The sequence below is a fragment of the Micropterus salmoides genome, unplaced genomic scaffold (assembly GCF_014851395.1).
Source record: "Micropterus salmoides isolate LMB-PRFRI ecotype aquatic unplaced genomic scaffold, ASM1485139v1 Ms_hic_scaffold_14, whole genome shotgun sequence".
In the NCBI taxonomy this organism is placed as follows: domain Eukaryota; kingdom Metazoa; phylum Chordata; class Actinopteri; order Centrarchiformes; family Centrarchidae; genus Micropterus; species Micropterus salmoides.
The window spans coordinates 35067848-35092251 of record NW_024040485.1 but is presented as its reverse complement, the minus strand read 5'-3'; the positions used below and the strand labels follow the sequence as shown (position 1 = coordinate 35092251).

Below are 24404 nucleotides of genomic sequence, written 5' to 3'. Positions count from 1 at the left end.
AGGAGAGCCCCATGTAACGTTAGGAGGAGGCTAACTTAGTCGGGGAGACCCAGGTAGGGATCGGTTGCGTAGTTGGTGCTATTGAACATGTTTTCTATCAAACATCAAATTCCGATTTAGTCTTAGTCTATTGAATAACACACCATTTAGTTTTAGTCACATTTTAGTCTATCTGAAATCTTTTAGTCTTAGTCTAGTTTAGTCAACTAAATATCATAAGAGTTTTAGTCTTAGTCTAGTCTTAAGTCTTTTAGTCTTAGTCGAGTTTTAGTAGACCAAATATTAGCAGATTTTAGTCGACTAAATCTACAGTGGAGTGGACTTCCTGTCATTGGAAGTATCCATCAGTCTGTTATGAAATGGTATTAAGGTTTGAATATGCAATACAGACACAGATTCAATTTTATTTAATTCTTGATGTCAAAAACACTGACCGTGTTTTTTTCACAAAAGATAATCTCACATAAAATAAGCATAAGGCCTGCTCTCCCTGAAAAATAAAGATGCTCCCTGAAAAAGATCCCTCCCTGAATGATATGCAATGCATATGACATTCTTCAAGATGAAGTATAATATTATTGAAATAGATAACCTTAACTTACTGTCTTCTACTGTCTGTGCAAAATCAAAAACATTAAGAAAAATAAAGTGCAATTCCCAAAAACAATAATAAAACTATTGGTTGTAATGCCATTGCACAATCTAAATACAGAAACTTCACTACTGTTAATCTTCACGTACCTCAAGAGACGTTAAATAACTGCTAGGCTTTGAACTGAACAGATTAGTGCAATTCTCTAATGTAGAATAATGTATTGGCTGTAATGCCATTGCACGCACTACCAAAGACAGACTCCCTAATGTTCAAGTAAATAAAAAACCCTGCTCTCATACAGGTAAATATCACATTAAACTAAAAAACTCTGTACGCATCATCTTCTTCTTCATCCTCTATTACTCTGTGCATTGTGTGCAAAATCAAAGAGATTTGAAAACAAAACATGTAAAAGATAATATGTATTGGTTGTAATGTCATTGCACACAAAATGAAATAATCTTCTGTTAATAATTAAAAGAAGTATCAAGTATCAGTGAATTACATGCTAAGCTGTAATGCCATTATTGCATGGAACGAAAAAATCTCTCTGCTCTCATATTAAACAAAAACAAAACAAATAACTTTCAATCTGTGCATATACTACTTCAGGAAATGCTGTAAATAGCAGTGAATACAACAGTTCTATTTGTTTCTGTTCATTTTAAGGAAAGCACTTCGCTCCAATGTCACCCTTCCTCTGTTGCGCCGTCCTCTTGTGAGGTCACCTGTGATGCTGAATACCCTCTCTGCAAAGCTTGAGAAGCTGGCATAGCCAACAAGTCTAACGCGAAAGGTTTTAAACTGTGATAAAAACTGTCACTCTTATCCAGCCACAAGTCTGTTCCTGTGTCCGCAGTGATGGGATGTGAAAGTTCTTCCTTGTACTTGATGATCTGCCGCCTGATGCTGGTTGTGGAGGTTTTCTGTTTAGGCCTTGTGGTGCGGCATTTTGAGAGGAACCTAAACACCGGCTGCTTTGAGGATGGCGCTGCTTCTGGTTCCTCAATAACCTCTTCTTCTGCATCATCTTCAGACTGGTCCTCCTGTCTTGTGTGTGGGAAAGTGCATTTGACCACATAGTCTTCTGCCTGTTTCAGCAGTTCCTGGATATTTCCATCAGCCACATCAACATTAACAAGGATTTCACAGACAGTTGGGTTGACAAAGCAGGCAGCTGCTGCAAGTGCTGAGAACTTTTCATCGGTTGAATCCAAGAGGCAAGCAAAACGCTGGTTCAGATTTGATCTCATTTTCTCTGCAAGAGTGGCGAGGTCTCTGTACCGAGTGTTCTCTGCAAAGTCAGTTAGGCGGCTCAGCAGATCAAAGAGGGCAGGAACCACTAAGGACATAGATGCACTGTCACTCTGGAGGGTTTTAGTGTGTTCCGCAAAAGGCAGCAGTAAGTCATGCAATGATGAAAGCTTTTGCCACTCACTAGTAAGCAAACTGTCCCATCCCATGTCATTTGTGATTTGACAGACTGCATCTTTGACTGTGAGGAGTCGTGCGACCATGTTGAATGTGCTTGACCAGCGTGTGGGGCAGTCATTTACAACAATAACACCACAGTGGTCCGATAACCTCTGTGTTGCAACTGAGGACTTGCGAAAGAGCTTCACCACATCACCACCATGTCGACATGATGGTACCTAATAACAAGAAGAAAAGACAACCATAGAAGTCTAACCCTAATAAATTGGCTGGTGTGTGTCTGTACATACTGTATATATGTAGTGTGTGGCAGGGGGAAAACCATTCATGTGATAATTGACTGTGATGTAAAAGAATAAACTAAACATGGCTCACCGCTGGTCATCAATTTCAGAGTCACTTTCCATCGTGGACCCAGGGGAGTCATCCTCAGAGCTGGTTTCTTCTGCTGTGGTGTTTTTAAAGGCTGCCACCATGTTACTCCCATTGTCCGTTCTTACCGTCAGGATCTTCTCCTTTGGTATGCCCCACTCTTGCATACATTTGTCCACACATGCCTTAATAGACTGTGCAGTGTGTGGGTGAGCTACTTGTTCAAGGGCCAACAATATGTGTACAGGTTTACTTTGTTCAACACAAAAGTAGCGTGCGCTTATAGCAAGGAAGGAGGCTGTCAGTCCTTTTTTTGTCCACAAGTCAAGGCCAATGGAAACTCTCCGGGCAGCAGCCAGTCTCTCTTTGAATTTTTGTCTTTCATGTTCATACTGTGTTTCAATCAAATAGCTCATTTTAGTTTTCTTTGGAACTGTTAGTCTCCTATCTACTATCTCCATCATTAGCACAAAGTCCTCGTCTTCAATTGTTGTGAGTGGTAAACCTGTGCGTCCAATCCATCTAGCTATGGCCTGCTCCTTGGTCTGTTGTTCCTTCCATTCAGTTTTGTACTTTGAAGAACTTAGGAAAGCTGTAGAGATGGCCTGCTGCTGGGTTGCACTAGCAGCACTAGCTTTATTTCCACTTGGCCTACGGTCATCTTTGTCATCAGATGTCTTCTGTATCTGTGAGGGTGAATAAAGGGGAAATCAAGTTGTGTTTTTTTTTTGCCCAATCTCCTCAGATCTCTCCCTCTCTCTCTGTCTCTCACTCACACACCCTTCGTCCAGTCATATAACGCCACAACATCTAACGTTACTATAATACACATTTTACACATTTGATTCAATTTGAGGACATTTAATATTTATGCTCATATTAATTCAGCGAGACAATCGTCTAATCAATATAGCTCAAGCTGGTTTCCTTTAGCTTCTATTTTATTCCAAGTTTAGCGGAAACACGGTGGTTTATCTGATAAAAATAAGCTTAGCATGTATGCTTACTTTCGCATGTATTTCCGGATGAGTCGTCTGTAAATGTCGCTTCAAGTTGGTGCTGTTTTTCCCAGAGATCTTTGCTCCACACGGTTTACAGGCGGTTGTCCTTGTCCATATGTGAAGTGTGACCAGATGTCAATTCTTCATTTTCGTCCAAGACCTAGCTCTGACATTTCTGTTGTTCATGAGACATGTCATTGCCCTCGGACCGGGTGCACTCCAAAATGTTAGCGTGCTGCTAACAAAATCAGCCAAATCTGTGTAACTAAGACTGTGCAACTAAACACAATCGCATATAATGAAAACAACCTAACTGTTGTGAAAACGTCCTCGAAACTGTGCGAAGTTCTGCAAACTCGTCTTTCTTCTCCTCCTGCTTTTGCCGCGGCTTCTATATCAACCCTCAAAGATTCGCTCTGATTGGATTTCTTCCAAACTTGTCCCACAAAAAGAGTAGTGATGATTGAATCTCTTCTCCATTCGTCCCTCCCTAATATTTTTGTCTAATTTTTTATTCGTTGACTAAAGTGTCAGTTATATTTCGTCAGTCTTGGTCATCATATCTGACTTTTTATTTAGTTTTTATTTAGTTTTCGTCTGTGAAAAATGTTTGTTGACGAATATTTTTCGTCATAGTCTTCGTCAATGAAATTAACACTGCTTGGTGGTTTTATTTCCTTGTTCTGTTCTGGTGGTCTGGCTTGGAGCTCATCCTGCATGTAAGACGAACTTGCCCCTTGTACATTGAGTGCGAGCTCCCCTTGCTGCTGGGTCAACTGTCTGCTGGTCATTATATTTACTGCATGTCAGCTAGTGTGTGTTTCACGGGGTCATTGATATCTCAGCCAGCCTGTCTCTTTGTGCTTCACATTGTTTTAATACCTTTTTTTGATTAACAAACTGCTTTCCAGTCAGACTTGCCTTCAGGCTGCTAGAGACCTGTTGTTCGTGGCTCCAAGGGGGGCCTCCGCTATCTTCCAATTTCTTAGCTGTCCATCAATTGTATTTCTCCTCCATTTATTGTATTTCACCCGTTTAACCAAGAATGATAGTGGTAATGAATTTCTTGGGACCACTGAGTATGTGAGGGTTTTCTGTATGTAGGTTAAAAATTATACTGTAGATTGCATGTGCTTCATTTATTTGTAGTATTTATTTAGACAATACTCAGTACTTCAAATATATAGATAGCTTGCTTGAAAAAGGGTGTCCCTTTTCACAAATAGTTCTGATTGTCCTTGTATTTTAATGTTTTGTGAAAAAACTAAATTGAACTGAGCTGCATCGTGCAGCGACAAAGACTAAAACTAAACTAAAACTAATAAAAACTAAACTAGCAAACTTAAAAGTCAAAACGAATAAAAATAAAAACTAATGAAAAATCCAAAACTATAATAACCTTGGTTAACACATCATCTCTACAAAACTGCAGATGGTGCCTGTTGCCTCCTCTAAGCCCAGGCTATGGAAGAGGTCCCAGCTGTTACAGGAAAAGCCGCCTTTTAAGGTCTCAATGCCATCATTGTTCCAAACATGTACACTTTTACTTGTGCTCTCCTGCTTTTGAGCAGGGACTTGTAGGTGGGAATTAAATGGACAACATTATGGTGAGAGGTGCAAATGGGGGTTTAGTATTACAGTCTAGATATTGCTTCAAACCAGGCAGCACAGCTTCAGCTTGCAATGGTTACAATCACTAACAAAAAAAGGTCCTTCAGGGGAGCGTTTCAATTGTCTGTGAAAACAGTCTGCTAGAGTGGAATTGGAGATACTTTGGAAGTATTATGGATATACATGATTCAAATTCTGTTTTTATTTTTTATCCGTAGGGCTTCATTTAATGTTGCTTCTATCAGCACTAAAACAAATCCTGACTATATCATAAACCACTGAAGTTTAACAGTGTGTGACTCCCTCTAGTGGACGTTGTGGAGTATTCTGTTGTCTTTGCTCCAAAGGTTTTTGTACAGAGTTTTGGTGTTTCCTGTCACTGTGGGCTGCAGAGCACAGTAGTACACAGCAGAGTCAGACAGCTGAAGCTTCTGGATCTTCAGAGGAACTGATTTCTTGTTGATATTGGCATCAAATCTTTCTTTCTGAAACTCTGGAGCATTATCTTCTGTTCCTAAAGTATCACGTTGCAAAGTATATATAGGAATGTCATTTTCTTCTTGTTTGTACCAGAACAAATATGCATTCAAGTTAGTACTCGTCTCAAAAGTACAGCCAAGTGTAACTGTGTCTCCTTCAGCAGCAATGACATCTCCTGCTGGCTGGGTCACTCTGTCTTCTCCTTTACACTCTGGGGGAGAAGAGAACATGCAGAGGAAGAGATGGATCAATAAAGATGATTGATTAAAGGAGAACAATCAGTAGGTTTAAAGAGTTACCTAGCCAGAGAGCCAGAATCAGGATGTTTCTCAGCCAGTGGTTCATGTCTGCAGTGAGAGGGGAGGAGAGAGAGGAAGAACATTGATACTCTGATGGATCTGGGCCTTCACATCATTGGCCCTTCCTCTTCATCATCTGTTGTCTTTTCTGTCCTTGAGTCCCAGTTTTGCTCCTCCCTTAATCCCTCCCCCCTTCCTCTCACAACTCTGACAAATAATGAGTTTGTCTCTGCTGTGGTGCTGTTATTCACTCAATGACATCATTTCCATCAGTTAACAAGTAGCTGATAAGGTAACACTGACTGACTCTTGACAGAACATGTGAAGGTCCTAACTGAGGTCAATCTTTACGCAGACGATATACAACCATTATTATTTTAGTAATGTTTTTCAACCTGACATGAAAGGTGGAGGTGTTTCATTGTGTTGAAAGGTACACCAAAGAATCCTGCTTGTTAACAATTTAAAGACTTCCTGGGTCTTCTTTCTTTCTTTCTTTCTTTCTTTGCTCTGTTATTTAAACAGGTGTTAGTATTTTTTCTGTCTCATAACTGGTGACTTTAACCTTCATATTGATGATCCCAAAAAAAAAACCTGTCAAAGAATAAAATCAAATCAGACTCAAAGGTGTTAACAGATTGTGATGCCCTCAGCTCCTCTGGCAGGCTGCACACTAAAGGCCACCTCCCCGTAGTTCTTTGTCCTCCCTCGGGTAACAACTAAAAGACCAGTGCCAGAGAACCTAAGAGATCTAGAAGGAGGACACATTAAAAGCACATCTGACAAGTTTTCAGGCGCTAATAAAACCAACAAAAAGAGCTTAAAATCTATTCTAAAACTGACAGGCAGCCAATGCAGGGACTTTAAGACAGGTGATATGTGTACTCTCCTTCTGATCTTAGTACATGTACTGCTGCATTCTGAATGATCTGTAGATTATTTATTGCTTTCTTAGGTAGAACAGAAAAGACAGCATCAATATGTGCTGAGTAAATAAAGCTGCCTTGCCTTGTTTTTATACTTTCATGGTCGATCATTACTTGGTCATCCATAAAACCTCTTCTGTAAACTGTTTCACGAACCCTGATTGTTTTACAAAGGTTTTAATCTCCAGACTGGATCCTGTTTATCTGACAGATGCAGAGTCAGAGCTTTGACATCATGTGTTTTTGAAGAATGGACATTTCAGTCATTTTCTCCTGAAGGATAAACAGCAGTGGAGAGATAGGACTCCCTTGGTGGAGAACTCTCAGCTATTAGGCTGCTGATAGTCTCTCTTTATATAAACACCATCCAACATCATTATCATCCTTTGTCGGAATTGATTTAAAATAACATTTCAGAACTTGTAGTATCTTCCACATGCTGCTGCTGCATTGTTTTGTTCTGTTTAATCACCAGCACCACAAATTCAGATCATAAGCTGAAGTTTAACAGTGTGTGACTCCCTCTAGTGGGCGTTGTGGAGTATTCTGTTGTCTTTGCTCCAAAGGTTTTTGTACAGAGTTTTGGTGTTTCCTGTCACTGTGGGCTGCAGAGCACAGTAGTACACAGCAGAGTCAGTCACTGCAGCAGAGGAGATCTGCAGATGAAACTCCTTTGCTGTTTTGTCATGTTTAAAAGAAAACCCTGCTTTCTTTGAATAATCTGCGAGGAAAAACTGTGGAGATGAACTGGACTTCTGTTGATACCAGAAGAAGAAGTCGAAAGATCCTGAATAGTTGCAGGAGAGAGTCACAGAGTCTCCTTCCAAAGCCAGCATTACATCTTTAAATGGTTTCACTAAATCCTCAGAGGATCCTGAAAAAGACAAAGAGAGATTTCACTCTGACATTTATATTTCTTTAAAGTGAGAGAGAAACAAATGAGTATTTGCCAAACTGAAATGTTTTCTGAGTCATGTTTGAAATCTCCTGTTAAATTTCACTCACCAGTGTGAAACATGAAGATGATCATCCAAACTAAGCAGAGCTGCATCATTTCCACTTGTACTGAATGAACAATAGAGAGAACACAGCAGCTCTTCACTTCCAACATGAAGCCTTTCATATTCAGTTGTGGAGCTCCTCCTCTTGCTGTGCTCTGTTTCCATTCAGGCTGATGGAAGCTTTAGAAATGACAGTGATGCTGCAGTCATCATCATCCAAGAAGGTCAGACTGAAGGAGGAATCTGCAGGAAATTCACCTGAAGGAATCTGGACACAAACACCTGACTGAAACCTCCAATCTGCAAACTGTACACAACTTCTGTTGGAGCCCGAAACCTGGTTAAACTTACAGATCCCCACTACCCATAATGCTCCTGTGAATCCTCCCCCAGTGTTTCATTAGCAGCTGGAACCACAGTGACTCTGATAAAACAGGAATTAGCAGAATCCATCTGATATGAAGCTGTGGTTTGAATACCACTTCCCTCCTCTTTGAAGAGTAGTCAGATATCTGGGTTCAGGTTTTTGTACAGCCTCTTCTACACTTTGTATCACTGTGTTTCTAGAGCACAGTAGTAGAGAGCTGTGTCTGCCAGGGTTAGATCTCTGATGGTCAGTTTAGTTGATGTTGCTGATGTTTCAGATCCATATCGTTCATTAGGAATATACTTCTGATTACTCCATGATTTTGCTCCTTTCCAGAGTATAAACTGAGGTGCCTGAAGTTCAGAATGATGTTTGTACCAGTGAAGCCAAATATCAGTAGCAGCTGTCTGATAGTTGCATGTGAGTGTGACAGATTGTCCTTCTCTTCCACTGACTTCCTCTCGTACAGGAGAGATTGTGTCTCCAGCTATTAGTCCTGGAAAAAGTAGAGCAAATGAAGCCATTAGACTAACATTGTTCATGAGGCTGAGAGGAGAAGACAGTGGAAAATGGCAGCTGTACAGTGTTACTCTGTGGACACAAACAGCTCAGCTGTTTCCATAAATCTTTAGAAAAGAATAAAAGATGTTGTGCTTTCTATCTTACCAAAGAAAAGAGCAGCAAGAATAATCCCCAGCCAATGTTCCATCTCTACAACAAGGTTTAAATCAACAGGAGAAACTAGCTGATGTTCAACATTCAGTCTGAGAATTGTTCTCTTCACAGCAGCAGTTATTATTGACAGAATGGTTGAACACAGTGCAGAAGTAGTGCACCGCCTACTTGATAATGTGGCTCAGCTTGGATTAACAGCAGCTACAGTGTCATCTAGTGGCCAATCAGAATCAGACCACAGAAGAAGAAAAGACGCCACTGAAACTTCAGACTAGTCCAGCAGCATAATCCAGTTGTCAGCTGATGATCTGTTTGTTCAGCATTTTCCAAACTCAACATAGTTAAAGACTCTACTTCTGTGCTGCGTTATCACCTCCCCACATCTCTGAAGTTGTGGATTTACAGCAGCAATTAACAAAGTGATGCTACAACTGTTGAGTCACCTTTCAAGCTTACAGGTGGAGAGGATTTGATAGTGAAACGAGACATTTTCACTGGAATATTCCTTCAGACTAACAAAACCCACATCTGGATGCTGAGATCTGGAGGTGGGCAGTGAGTTCGGGGCAGCCGTGGCTCAGGAAGTGGAGGAAGCCAAAGGGTTGGTGGTTCAGTCCCCAGCTCCTCCTGTCCACATGCTGAAGTGTCCTTGAACAAGACTCTGAACCTGCTGCAGCTCCACCACCATCAGTGAGAGAGAGTGTGTCTGTTTGTCTGATGGACAGAATCACTATGAAAGGCCTTGGTATAAAGAGCGTTCTGTACATGCAGCGTATTTAGTGTTTAGGAAAGTTTGATGGTTGATGATGTCTTTATTCTTCAGAAGACAAAGAAATCATGTTAAGATCTTCAGTAACTCATTTTTTTATTAGCAGTGCAATGAATCCAGCCTGGATCAGAAAAAGAAGTTTAACAGAGTGTGACTCCCTCTAGTGGACGTTGTGGAGTATTCTGTTGTCTTTGCTCCAAAGGTTTTTGTACAGAGTTTTGGTGTTTCCTGTCACTGTGGGCCTCACAGCACAGTAGTACACAGCAGAGTCTGTCACTGCAGCAGAGGAGATCTGCAGATGAAACTCCTTTGCTGTTTTGTCATGTTTAAAGAAAACCCTGCTTTCTTTGAATAATCTGCGAGGAAAAACTGTGGAGATGAACTGGACTTCTGTTGATACCAGAAGAAGTAGTCGAAAGATCCTGAATAGTTGCAGGAGAGAGTCACAGAGTCTCCTTCCAAAGCCAGCATTACATCTTTAAATGGTTTCACTAAATCCTCAGAGGATCCTGAAAAAGACAAAGAGAGATTTCACTCTGACATTTGTCTATTTTAGCAGAAAATGTTGATAGATTCAAAATTTATTTTCATGTCTACATCTCCTGCTACATCTTTTGATTTCTTACCAGTGTGAAACATGAAGATGATCATCCAAACTAAGCAGAGCTGCATCATTTCCACTTGTACTGAATGAACAATAGAGAGAACACAGCAGCTCTTCACTTCCAACATGAAGCCTTTCATATTAAGTTGTGGAGCTCCTCCTCTCTGTTTCCATTCAGGCTGATGGAAGCTTTAGAAATGACAGTGATGTACAGACAGTGAAGGTGATGTTGCTATAGACTAAATGAAAATTGGTACAGATATTTATAATAGTGTTAATGGTAACCATCGTAATGTTAATGATTATAATAACAATAATAACAATAAGACTAGCAACAATAGTCGTTGCAGTAGAGGGTGTCGAGCAGGAACACGGGGGCAGCAGGTGACCCGCACCACAGATCCAGACTCCACAGCTCCAGAGCCAGAAAACCTGCAGGAAGTGATAGGAGAGAGGAGAGAGACGAGAAAGCACAAGACTACCAGAAAGGGGAGAAGTTGTGTTAGTAACATGCAATAATGGGATAAGATTGCATACAGAGGGAGAGAAAGTAGAGGAGAGAGGAGCTCAGTGCATCATGGGAAATCCCCCGGCAGTCTAGGCCTATAGCAGCATAACTAAGGGATGGTTCAGGACTACCTGAGCCAGCCCTAACTATAAGCTTTATCAAAGAGGAAAGTCTTAAGCCTACTCTTAAATGTGGAGATGGTGTCTGCCTCCTGAACCCAAACTGGAACCTGGTTCCACAGGAGAGGAGCTTGATAGCTGAACGCTCTGGCTCCTAGTCTACTTTTGGAGACTCTAGGAACCACAAGTAACCCTGCATTCTGGGAGCACAGTGCTCTGGTGGGGTAGTAAGGTACTATGAGCTCTTTAAGATAAGATGGTGCCTGACCATTAAGAGCTTTGTAGGTAAGAAGAATGATTTTAAATTCTATTCTGGATTTTACTGGAAGCCAATGCAAAGAAGCTAAAACAGGAGAAATGTGATCTCTTTTCCTGGTTCCTGTCAGAACACGTGCTGCAGCATTCTGGATCAGCTGAAGAGTCTTAATGGACTTTTTCGAGCAGCCTGATAATAAGGAATTGCAGTAATCCAGCCTAGAAGTAACAAATGCATGGACTAGTTTTTCTGCATCATTTTTAGACAGGATGTTCCTGATTTTCGCAATATTACGTAGGTGAAAAAAGGCGGTCCTTGAAATTTGCTTAATGTGAGACTTAAACGACATGTCCTGATCAAAGATAACTCCAAGATTCCTCACAGTGGTGCTGGAGGCCAGGCGATGCCATCCAGGGAAACTATATCTTTAGATAATGCGTCACGGAGGTGCTTAGGCCCCAGAGCAATAACTTCAGTTTTATCTGAGTTTAACATGAGAAAATTACAGGTCATCCAGGTTTTAACATCCTGAAGGCACATTTGAAGTTTAGCTAACTGATGAGTTTCATCTGGCTTGATCGATAGATATAACTGAGTATCATCTGCATAACAATGAAAGCTTATGGAATGTTTCCTGATAATATTGCCTAAAGGAAGCATATATAAAGTGAAGAGGATTGGTCCAAGGACAGATCCTTGAGGAACTCCATGAGTAACTTTGGCGTGCATGGAGGACTCATCGTTAACATGTACAAACTGAAATCGATCTGATAAATAGGACTTAAACCAGCTTAGAGCGGTTCCTTTAATGCCAATGAAATATTCCAGTCTCTGCAATAGGATTGATGGTCAATGGTATCAAATGCAGCACTAAGATCTAATAAAACCAGTACAGAGACAAGTCCTTTGTCTGATGCAATAAGGAGGTCATTAGTAATTTTCACCAGTGCTGTCTCTGTGCTATGATGAGCTCTAAATCCTGACTGAAAATCCTCAAATAAACTATTGCTCTGTAGAAAGTCACACAGCTGTTTAGCAACTGCTTTCTCCAGAACCTTAGAGAGAAATGGAAGGTTAGATATAGGTCTATAGTTGGCTAAAACATCCGGATCAAGTTTGGGCTTTTTCAGAAGAGGTTTAATTACAGCTACTTTAAAGTACTGTGGTACATAGCCTGTTGATAAAGACAGATTGATCATATCTAGTATAGAGGTGCTGACTAAGGGTAGAACATCTTTAAGCAGCCTAGTCGGGATGGGGTCTAAGAGGCAGGTTGATGGTTTAGATGAAGAAATTATTGAAGTTAGTTGGTAAAGATTGAGGGAAGCAAAACAGTCTAAACATGTATCTGGTTCTACAGCTGTTTCTAAGGTTCCTGAGTTAAGAGATAAGTCGGTGCCAATTGAGGGCAGGTCTTGGTGAATTTTGTCTCTAATAGCTAGAATTTTATCATTAAAGAAGCTCATGAAATCGTAACTACTGAGAGCTATGGGAATACTTGGCTCAATAGAGCTGTGACTCTCTGTCAGCCTGGCTACAGTGTTCCTATTTTCCTCTATTAATGACGAGTAGTACGCTGCTCTGGCATTACGGAGGGCCTTCCTATAACTTTTAAGACTATCTTGCCAAATTAAACGAGAATTTTCCACTTTGGTGGAACGCCAATTCCTCTCAAGTTTCCGTGATATTTGCTTTAATTTGCGAGTTTCAGTATTATACCATGGAGCTAACCATCTTTGTTTTAGTATTTTCTTTTTTAGAGGGGCTACAGAGTCGAGTGTCATTCGCAGCGAGCCTGCAGCACTATCAACAAGATGATAGTTTTCAGTCAGTTTTCAGTCAGTTCCCTTCAGTTTTCACATAAAACTGAAGGGATAATAAATAATAACTACTCTAATAGTAAATTCTAAATTTAAGTAAAGTAAAAGCTGCATTTAAAAAACGTTTGTGTAAATATTACACTGAAACTCATGCTCCAGTCCATGTTGCCAAGCTGGTAAGGGGAACATATACAGCTGAATCAAAGCCATTTTTACCGGCTTCTTACTGACCCGCCCTCCTCTTCTTCTGATTGGCTAGGAATTGCGCATGTGCAACTCCCAACTAAGATCATGTGGAGGCAAGATGTATCACTCAAGCAGGAAGCTTCTGGTCAGCGATCTGATGCAAACCCGGAAGTCCCTTAAAGCTGCGTTCTATTGAACGGCCAGCAGGGGGCGACTCTTCTGGTTGCAAACAGAAGTCCGGTTCCATTTGAAATAATGGCAAAGTGACCCTTCTTCTTAGCTAATAATTACCTCAATAAACACTTTCCTGATGGGTTTATGGTCTCAGTCGCTAGTTTCATGTCTTCTTCAATATAAAATGATTCATTTAGTAAATTATGGTCCCATTTATTTTAAAATAGACCATAAAGCAGAGTATGCTTCAGGTGGGATTATCCATGATTGACAAGTCGTTACCATGGCGACCTGTCAATCAGGCTAGAGAGACTCGAACCCTCGCCTCTGTGTAAATTTCACCAGCGCCGTTGAAAAAGCTTATTAGGAGTCGGCTGTTCACTTTCTCTGGTGAGAACATTTAGTTTTAAGCCTGTTGTTCGCTAGACAAACTTATCAGCCTGTTAAAATGACCGTTAACGTCAATGACAGATGCACCTAGCTAAGCTAGCTAGCTCCACACACGGCCGTTAGCTCCACCGTCTCGTCCAAGTATGGTCACGTCCGGCGGCGGTGGTTGCAAAAACTCCACATGGCGGCGCCCTATCAGCCAAACTCGAGGCTCCAAAACACCAGTCCACAAACTAACGGGTGACGTCACCATGACTACGTCCACTTCTGTTTTACAGTCTATGGCATCGCTCCATCGCTAAAATGAAGCGTTCAACACAGGGTGGAAAGAGGAGCTGCAGCAGTGTGCAGCATGATGAAAATAGAACCATGTAAACCTGTTCTGGTACAACCTCTATATAAGATTATGAACCTGAAAATGATCAGAATACCACCTCTTTGATATTCCCTCTTATAAAGCTACCTCTTCCCTACTTTCTCTTGTTCTGTGAGAAACGTGAGCTCTGGCCTGGATTGGAGATACATGAGAGATTCTGGTTTTGAACTGCCCGCAGGAAGAATGTACATGTGAGAATCTGTACATTCTTGGTTAAAAGCCGTGTGAAGTCTCTTTTCTCTTTCGTCTCCTCTCTTCCTCTCTGCATCTCACTCGAGTTCGACTCGCACTCCGTCACGAGGTAGTAATTCTCAATAACAGATGGGCCGTATGTCCTGATCCAGATCGCGGTCGCACCTATTAGTGACCTCCGGTCTAAATTATCCGTCTGAAGAACTCTGCTGGCCTCAGTGATGTGGCTCTGGATTGGTTCATCTCTTCTGTTCCTGTCTCCATGCTTGGACTGTTTGTGACAGATGTTGGTAACTGATGAGAGATTAGTTAAAAACTGTTCTGTTACATTTTGAACATCATTCAGCAACACAGAAAATATACGGAGGAATATGTGAATAAAAGTGATTAATTAGTCATTTCTTGTTTGTCCTCAGAGCCAAAATGTCAGGTTGTATAAACCAGTTTATATTTTAGGAATAAAACAGCAGTGGAGAGAGAGGACGTCCTTGGTGTTTGTCTCTCAGCTTTTAGAAGTTGAAGGATTTGTTTCTGTGATTCTCTCTGAAAGTTTAACAGTGTGTGACTCCCTCTAGTGGACGTTGTGGAGTATTCTGTTGTCTTTGCTCCAAAGGTTTTTGTACAGAGTTTTGGTGTTTCCTGTCACTGTGGGCTGCAGAGCACAGTAGTACACAGCAGAGTCTGTCACTGCAGCAGAGGAGATCTGCAGATCCATTTGGGTTTTATCAACACTCACTTTAAAAGATAGTCTAGGGACGGAATCTGATGTCAGTAGTCCTGTTCCTGAGTGTGAAATAAGGAACTTTGGTGGTTTTCCTGGATATTGTCGATACCAGAAGAATCGATCTTGACCAGTTGCTTTTTTAGAGTATGTGTAGGACAGAGTAACAGAGCTGCCTTCTAAAGTGAACTCTTCATTCCTGACTGCAGTGAGTTCTTCACAGCTGACACCTGAAGGAAGAGATAACTCTGTTATTTCATGTTGTAAAAGACTCAACAAATGAATCCCATCCAGAAAAGTTAGTAATGAAACTTTCTCAGCAGGATCTCACATACCTGTTAGAATGGATAGTAACAGTAGAGAAAGTACATAATAGTCCAATGACAGCATGTTGAATAAAGGGAATGTTTCTGCTTTGTGTATTGAACTCTGCTGAATATGGAAGTTCCTCTCTCTTCTATAGTTCACTAACAGCTTAGCTCCTCCCTCAATCTCTCCGTCTCCTCGCAGCTCTGGATTTTCACTTCTCTCTGTTCCACTTCCTACCTTACCAGTAAATTCTACAGGATGTGAAAGTTTTTGCTTTATTTTCTGTAAATGAGACGTAGGTAACACTTTATTTTAAGGTGCTTGTAATAGGCAGTAATTAACAGTTAATAAGACACTTATAAGACCTTATAGGATGCTTATAAACAACATAAGTGTTAATTAAAGCCTAATAAACTATTAATTGATTAATTATTGCTTATAAGACAATTATAGGCCTTTATTAGAGCTATAAGTTATATATACCTCATGAATGCGAGATTGGACATCACATTGTAATTTGCACTCCTAATACAGCTACCCTTTATACTTCAGTACATTTCTTATTTTCTTAGACAACTAAGATGGTTTGTGAAGGTTTTATCTTGTTCCTGTCGACTTTAAATGTGTATTTTATGACGATAAAATGACAGTTAATTTGAATAGAGTCTGGTGGGTTTGGCGATTTCAGGGATGTTTCATGTTAAAACAAAACGGATCTTACTCTTTAACAAAAGCTTGACCTCAGCTGGGATCCTTTCCATAATGTTGTCAGACACTAAGAATAATTATCTGAGCGTGTCAGTGGCAAAACAAGCACGTTATGGATGGAAACTGAAGGTGTGCAGCGGCATATTAATGTTACATTGTAGCTTGTTTCACGCTGCCACTGCAGCCATCTCTTGGACCAATTTCTAATGTCCAGGTTGAGAGAAAACACCCTAAGACATTATTCAAGCTGCTCTAAAAATCCAAGTGCTAATGTTAGCTTACACGACATGCCTTATTTTATAGCTGCATGCTAATGTTAGCTTACACGACATGCCTTATTTTATATCTGCATGCTAATGTTAGCTTAAACTACATGCCTTATTTTATATCTGCATGCTAATGTTAGCTTACACGACATGCCTTATTTTATAGCTGCATGCTAATGTTAGCTTAAAGTACATGCCTTATTTTAAACTACATGCCTTATTTTAAACGACATGTCTTATTTTATAGCTGCATGCTAAAGTTAGCTTAAACTACATGCCTTATTATCCAACGAAGGTTAAAATCAAGGGCAACTGGACTTGGTTGAAGATACTGGAAGACGTTTCGTCCCTCATCCGAAGGACTTCTTCAGTTCTGACTGACTGGCAGGGAAACTCAGCTATTTAACCTCAGTGGGGTCGTTGGCCCGGGTCATCGATACCGCTGGTTCGTTAGTGTTCCTTGTCGTTAAGCTCTCTCTACATCCTGTTGTTATAAATCATTTTTAAACCCATCTCTGAGCTGCCATTTCCAAAGAAATCATTTGAGTGGAGTCAATATTTCCTAAAATCTTATATTAATTTTAGGAAATATTGTGTATATAGTATGTAGCTGCAGTACCGGAGGCTGCAGTTTCAGGACCCTTGTTTACTTTGATACTGCCAGCTGGCTTTGTTACACTTGACAGTCCACCGAAGCCAATTACCCTTACCACAACCATCACAGAGTGTCTGCCTAAATTTAAGTTATTAATTATATGTCGACCGGTTAACCCTACAGCTCTGGACATCAGCCTCACGGCCAACGTGCTAGCAGACAGCGTTAACCTCCTTCATGTTGCTGTGGATTACCACCACCACTCCACTAGATGGCGCTGTCGCAAAATAACTGAGGCCCTGGGATTGCGGGGGTCCTGAAACTGCAGCCTCCAGTACTGCATGCAACATAATATTGATTCAAAGAGGTCCAGTTAGAGAAATTTCACCAAGCAAACATCCGGAACATCAACTTGCTTTATCATTCAGTAGCTATCACAACGTATGGCCTAGCTGTATCACATATATAACATATTTACTGTCAGTTTTTACATAAAACTGAAGCGATAATAAATAACTAATAATAAATTCTAAATTTAAGTAATCTAAAGTCTAAATTTAAAAAACGTTTTTGTAAATGTGCATCTTAATATAAATTAATTTTATTTGTTGCTCAATTCATTTCAGAAAAACAAAATTAACTAAAGTGTAGCTTTGAGTGATCAAAGTGTAGTCTCAACCAAAATTATAATTAACACTCAACACATCTTAACAAACATCCCTGTGACGTCACAGGGATGAAAGCTAAACGCGCCTCATATAACGCTCGCCAAGCGGCGACTCGGACACGCCCTCAGAAACAGCGAGCTGCAGCACACAGCTCTCCTCTCCCTTCCAAACACTCGCTACCCTCCAGGCAGTGGACAGAAAGTTGTTCCTGTGATGTAGAGACAGAGCTCAGTTAAAACTTTATGGATACAGATTAATAACTCACCGCTCTGAAACTCTCGCTCCAGTCCGTGTTGCAGAGCCGGTCGGCAACACGTACAGCTGAACCCGAGCTGTTTACCGGCTTCTCGCCGACCCGCCCTTCTCTGCTTCTGATTGGCTAGTAGTCCTTAACTAGGAACTGAGCATGTGCAACTCCCAACAAAGATCATTTAGAGACAAGATGCATCACTCCATAGCTAAAACGAAGCCTTCGACACAGGGTGAAAAGAGGAGCATACCAGGAGAATACCCCCTCTTTAATACCTCCTCTCCTCTTTCATTCCCTCTTATAAAGCTACCACTTCCCTACTTTCTCTTGTTCAGTGAGAAACGTGAGCTCTGGCCTGGATTGGAGATACATTCTGGTTTTGAACTGCCCGTAGGAAGAATGTACATGTGAGAATCTGTACATTCTTGGTTAAAAGCCGTGTGAAGTCTCTTTCTCTTTCGTCTCCTCTCTTCCTCTGTGTATCTCACTCGTGGACTCTGCTCGCAATGCTTATCGGAATGGACAGATTTGATTGGCTGAGCAGCATCACATGAGCTGATTGGAACACATGCAACTGAATACACAGCTGGCCAATCACAGCGCAGAATAGGACTCGCTCTAACTGAAGTCCGACACTAACTATAATGTAAAAAGAGTTATGCTGTATTTTTCTAAGATATGATATATCTATGATTTCTAAACATAATTTTAGTCCACAGAACGTTCTGCTATGGAACAATAGATTCATGTTGTGCAAAAGAAAATCTATATTTATGGACAACTGGATGGAGAAACAAATATGGTCAATTGTTGGATATATATAAAGTTGGATATAATCTGGATTGCTGAAGGTGTCATAAAACATTCCAATGGCTCTTATTCAGTTAATTAAAAATAATGTAGAAAACACACCGACCTCCAAAGTCCAAAATATAAAGATAGGCCAAGTTGACTTTTTAAACCAAAAATGTAACAATGCCTTCCTGAGGCAACATCTGTAGAATACAATGTAACCTGGCTTCACAAGGAGAACTTCAAACCCTGAAATATCAGCTATTAGAACAAAATATCTTTAATTTCCACTTCTTCCTAAAAACAAAGAAATGCAGTTTAAGATTGAAATGTGATGTAGAAAACTGTCACCTATGCAACACAAATGTAGAAACAACAGAGCACATTTTTTATGTTTGTGACTAAAGTTTATGGAAATCCTTACATGACTGGTGTAATGGAAATTTGTCCTTTAGTGAGTCTTCTGAAATGTGAGATGAATGAAAAAGATTCCAATCCAGACGAGTGTGATCATTTGAATGGAGACACTTTTCTCAATAGCTCCTACAATCAGACCTCTGGCACATGGAATGATGCAACATCCACAGAGAGCTACAGCAATCATTAGACCTGCTAGTGTGGGCATCACTAAGGCCTTTTATTTAGCAAACACAGAATCTGACCGGTCGAACATGTTAGTGTCCACTTCAGAGTTCTCTGCAAGTTCTTCTCGTAGGGAACGCAGTCCTTCCAGCACTGGGTTCACCGAACCATCTGGAGCTGTATTGTTGGGCACAAACATACAGCAGGAGTTATTAAACATTAGCCCAGCATCCCAGCCTCTTTGGGTGCTTCTCTTGCCTCCAACACTGCTATTTGATGTCAATGCCTGTAGTTCACTGTGGTGTTCTGTTGTGGTGGCTTTTGTGCATCACGCTTGTGATCTAAGAACTGCAACAGAGGCACTGTTCATGCTGTTGCAATGGCAGCAAACATCTCTGTTGCTCCTCGTAGGCCACACATGTCTGGGTGTCTGACTGGGTCCCATGACGTCTCCTTCCAGAGACAACCATGCTACCCACTCTTAATGTTTTGCGGCGTCACTTAAATCAGCAGTGGTGAGACCAGGAGTTTTCCCACTAGCTCCCTTGTGCTGATGTTTGCTGTCTAACAGCCTGTGAGTCCGAGACAAAGGGAGCCTAAGCGTTCCCAATCCCTCCTTCACTCACAGCACGAGGTGCTGATTGTGCACGCTTGTTGATCTGTTGTTGTACTGGTGCAGGCTCCTTCCTGCAGTGGCTGGCGTGAATCCACGTAGCTCTTTCAGCCACTTTTACCGCTGTGTATGTTGTCAGGAGCACCTTTCCACCTCTGCGCCTTCCAGTGCTTTCTTCTGAAGTCCTTAACCACCACAAAAGGAGACTCTAGGAGACTGTGCAGTGGTTCTGTCGCTGGAGAGGGTAGGGCCTCTTTAACCTGCTGATGTAGACGGGCAAGAGCAGAGGACAAAGTCATTCAATCATTCTCACAGTGATGTGTGTCAGGCGGTACTCTGCTCGCTGCCTCTATCCCTGTTCGTGGAGGGCGCCCAAAAAGAATCTCAAACGGGCTCAAACCTGACCTAGTTCTTACCCTCGTTCTCATGTACATCAACACCAACGGCAACGCCTTTGTCCATGGAAGACCTGTGTCTTCACAACATTTAGCTAGCTTAGCTTTTAATGTTCCATTCTCTTTTTCTACTGCTCCACCGCTCGCTGGGTGGAAGGAACAATGTTGTCTCAAATCAATGCCCATATAAGAGCCAAGTTATTACAAAAGGTGTGCCGTTGTCACTGCTGATTTTAGAAGGCACGCCCCAGCGCGGCAAGATCTCAGAAATCAGGGCTTTAGCTCCAGCTGCACCGTCTTGTTTTGAAGTTGGAAAAACCTCCATCCATTTGGAAAACATATCAACTATGACCAAACAGAACCTTTTGCCTTGACTCGGGTTAAGCTCAATAAAGTCCATCATCAGGTGATCAGATGGTTTATCTGGCGTTGGGTGTGCCGCTAAGGGAACCCTCAATCCTCTCCCTGTGTTGTGTGTTAGGCAGATTGAGCACGTTTGGCAAAAGTTGTGAGCGTATGTTGTGAAAGCTTTCATGAACCAGTGTTGCTTTAGTTGATCGAACATCCCTCCCTTTGACACATGATGCAACCCATGTGTCAATTTAGCGTAATGTGGAAAAAATGTTTGGGTCAACATGGTTTGTCATTGGGACCAGTCCACAATCCATCAGCATATTTACAACCAGCCTGTTGCCATGTGCGCTTCTCATCTGATGGAGCAAACTGTTGCATAGCATGCAATGTCAGAGGAATATCTGTGTCTGTGTCTGCGTGCAGGGGTGTGTGTGTGTGTCAGGCCCTGTTGAGCTGCGGTGCGGGCAGCTGCATCAGCTTTGGCGTTACCTGTAGAAACAAAGTCTTTTGCATCAGTATGGGCATTTGCATACAGAAATAGCAGACGGCAACATCACTGCTTCAAGCAATGCAGCTATTTTATCATGATGCAGAATAGGCTTACCATCAGATTTTAATGCACGGTTGCAAATGCATATTGAGAATCTGTGTAAATAGTTACTGATTTGTCTTTGGCCAGTTTACAAGCTTCAGTGAGTGCAACCAACTCAGCTGCTTGAGCTGAATAATGAGATGGCAAGGGGCCAGATTTCAGTGTCTCGTGCTGACAACTTGATTTTTTCCTGTGTTAACATTGCGTGAAGCAGACCCGTCATCAAAGAGAATCAGGTCTGGGTTAGTTAGAGGTGTTTCAGACAGATCTGGACGTGGAGTGCAAACCTGCTCAAGCACAGCAACACAGTTATGATCTTCTCCGTCTCCTGGAATGGGGAGCAAAGTTGCAGGATTTAACATTACACAACAACATTACAGCGTTTGACAGCGATGTTAGGCATATCCAATAGAACAGTGGTGTATCGGAGCCAACGTGCTGTGGAGAGATGAGAGGTCTTCTGTTCAAGCAAGATCATAGAAACCGCATGAGGGACCAAAGGGTTAAATCAGAATAACCAACAATGTGACGTGATGCCATGACAACGTGGTGACCCTGCAGCCACTGGATCCAGTTTTGCTGAAAGAAAAAGCGACTGGTCTCAGTCTGTCACCATGTTTCTGTAGTAACACTGATGTCTGTCCATTTTGGAAACATGTCAACTATCATCAACAGCACTTATTGCCTTTGCTTGGGTTTAGCTAAAAAGCTCCCTCATCAGGTGGTCACATGGTTCTTCTGGGTGACACTCTGCTCTGTGTGTGTGAAACAGCCTCTGAGCTTCCAGGCTGTCTGATAACACACCTCACACACATCCATAGTTTTGCATTCAGTTCCCCCTTTTCTCTGTGGAGGAGAGCGCATGGGCAAAACTCTGACCATGCTAAAAAAAAGGGATTTAAACAATAACATCAAACAACAAGGAACGAGCAGGCGGCATTCTTTTCCTGTAGAAATGGGGTCAGTCTGTTAGCGTGCATCACATTTTATCATCAACACGGCAGCAGCTCACAAAGAAACATCCAGCGTGACATAAAGCAACAGACACAGCAAGCAACACGACAATAAGCACCAGGCATCCGGTTCGCTTCCAAGATGTAGCGTCAGAACAGGTCATGTGATCGTCCTGCGGTCAAGTCAAGTAAGAACGCAGGTCAGGTCTTTGTCGTCCCCGAGTACAGGCAGACTATAGAGAACCATTTCAGTCAGTGAGGCTCTGTCAGCTCAGCTTCGTCAGTTCAAGTCAGTCAAGTGCACTGTTAGTTTACCATGAATCATGGGAGAAAGCTTTCTCTTGTTTCAGTAATGGGATCCCTTGTCCATAAAATCATCATCACCTCTTTATGGTGATTGGTTTTGGCTTGTATGCACTGGGAGAGAGAGCTTTACTCTCATCCTGATCACATTCCCAGAGAAGTTATTCTGTCTATTGGAATTGCAGTTAGAGACAGACAGACAGCCTTGTGTGTGGCCATTGTGGGCGAACCGCTTTAGCAACACAATGGTCATCTCAGCACGCTTCGTGTGATGGACTGCAGAACGGAAACCGACCAGCCGCGCGGGAAATGTAACATTTTAAAAACAGACCTTTGTCAAATCACCAACAGAGAAATGTGTGGTCTGTGATGTAGCCAATAATGTGAAATCTTTAAACCTGTAGTGCTCGCGGCTGCACTAATGCATTTACCAGCACTCTGTCGCTCTGCTGGTCGGCCTTCATCACAATCTTTTGTGAAAATGTGGGTGCGTACAGGTCACTGCAGCCTGCAGCAGTGAACAAAAGAAAACATGTTTAATATTTGTAAATATTATTTCACACATCAAATCAAACTTTGTGTGAACTACAGCTATAGACTCTCATTCAGTTTGCACCTCAGACATGAGGTCACAGTTTATTGTTTTAACCACGGTGTGTAAAAAGATGTTACAGGAACTAGTTCAATGGTTCTTTTAACCTGAGCAGGACTTTTTGCTCTTTACTGTACAGTGTTCTCAGATTCCAACTTACGGGCCTGTTGTCAGTCAGCCAACTCCGGGTGGACTTTATCCCCAAATCCATCCGTTTGCAAATCACTTGGCTTTGCTTCGCCATGTGTATACTTCCCCCTCGGTACAGCTAAGATCAGAGAAGGAGAAGAAGAAACAAAACAACAGCACAGCCTCCTTGTCCAGATAATATGTTGCAATAGTTCTCTCTCTTTTTTTTTTCTTCCACTGTCCCTCTTCCATAATAATTAAAACTTGTTGCATCCTGTCCATCAGAATTGTGTATTGTGCAGAGTAACGAGTCTGTCTGCATGTACCTAAAGGTCTGTGTGTGTGTGTGTGTGTGTGTCCCAGCTGTTTCCTGTCACTGGCGTCCGTCCCGCCCCCTCCAGCTCAGTCCATTTGGATCTGTTTTGGATCTGTCCAGACAATCTCTGTGTACCAATGTCCACCTTTGTCCACTGTACTGTCCGTTTTCTCGTACTGTGACGGCTCAGAACAGAGTTTTTGATGGCTGTTTTCTCACTTTTGTCCTCTTTGTGTGAATCTTCAGCTTGCAGGTTCTCTCGTCTGTCACTAAGACGCTGTGAAATTCGGCATCTTTGTTCCAACAGCAGTTTCTGGCCTTGTCCCGCTCAGAACATGTTCTTTTCCGATGAACTTTATTTCAGACCGCTGTGACCATAAGGTGATGATCGTGTGAACTTGGAGAGCTCTACATGATCTGTTCTTGAATGCAAACATGTTGTGATTGGCCTGCAATTCTCCAATGATGACATCGCTGTACTGAGTCCATTCTGTGCTCCAGCCTACTTTCTTGTGAAACTAGAGTGAAGTATTTTGTTGAGATTGTAGAAATCTTGCAGGTCTCCAAAGTGGAGTTGTTGTTTGAGCTGGTTTGCTACTCAGCTGTCTTTAAGTCATTATGGCATCCTTTGATAAACGCTCCAAACTGCTCCAATTGCATGTGAGGCTGTCACGTGACCCGTCGCCTCAACAATGTTCCAAATACCAAATATTCCTTTTATAATTGGCATTTCCATGACTGGGCAATACGATGTGTTGCATTACTGTTACCGGAGCAGAACAGTGCTTCTGTAGCTCTTTAATGTTGCATTAGTTCATCATCTCTCTCTGGCTTATGGTGTCGTGTTTCAGCAGCAGTTTTAACATCAGCGTAGTCTTCATCCTTGGATGGATCTGGGACTGGAGCGTATCGGAGGAGGAGGAGCGGAGTCCAGGACTGGATCAGCCGGAATGGATTCCATGACTTGTGTACCTCAGTTAAAGAAGAGATAATGTGTCAGTTTGTTCTTATGGTGTCTTTTTAACAGTTTCCTTTTATCCTTATTTTATCTAGTCAAATGTTCTGTTTCCCTTAATTCTAGTTTATATAGCAATCTGCCTTAAATTGTAGG

The 24404-nt window shown here is 41.7% G+C and overlaps 1 long non-coding RNA gene and 1 pseudogene across 1 annotated transcript; both read right to left on the bottom strand.

Moving 5' to 3' along the window:
• Positions 1 to 2400: 2400 nt before the first annotated feature.
• Positions 2401 to 3587, bottom strand: LOC119901645 (annotated as a pseudogene).
• A 15127-nt stretch (positions 3588 to 18714) lies between these two features.
• Positions 18715 to 24398, bottom strand: LOC119902832. The gene is made up of 2 exons (XR_005444370.1): positions 22688 to 24398; positions 18715 to 19922 (listed from the first exon to the last, which is right to left on the bottom strand). It is a non-coding gene; the product is annotated as an uncharacterized LOC119902832 (long non-coding RNA).
• Positions 24399 to 24404: the final 6 nt, after the last annotated feature.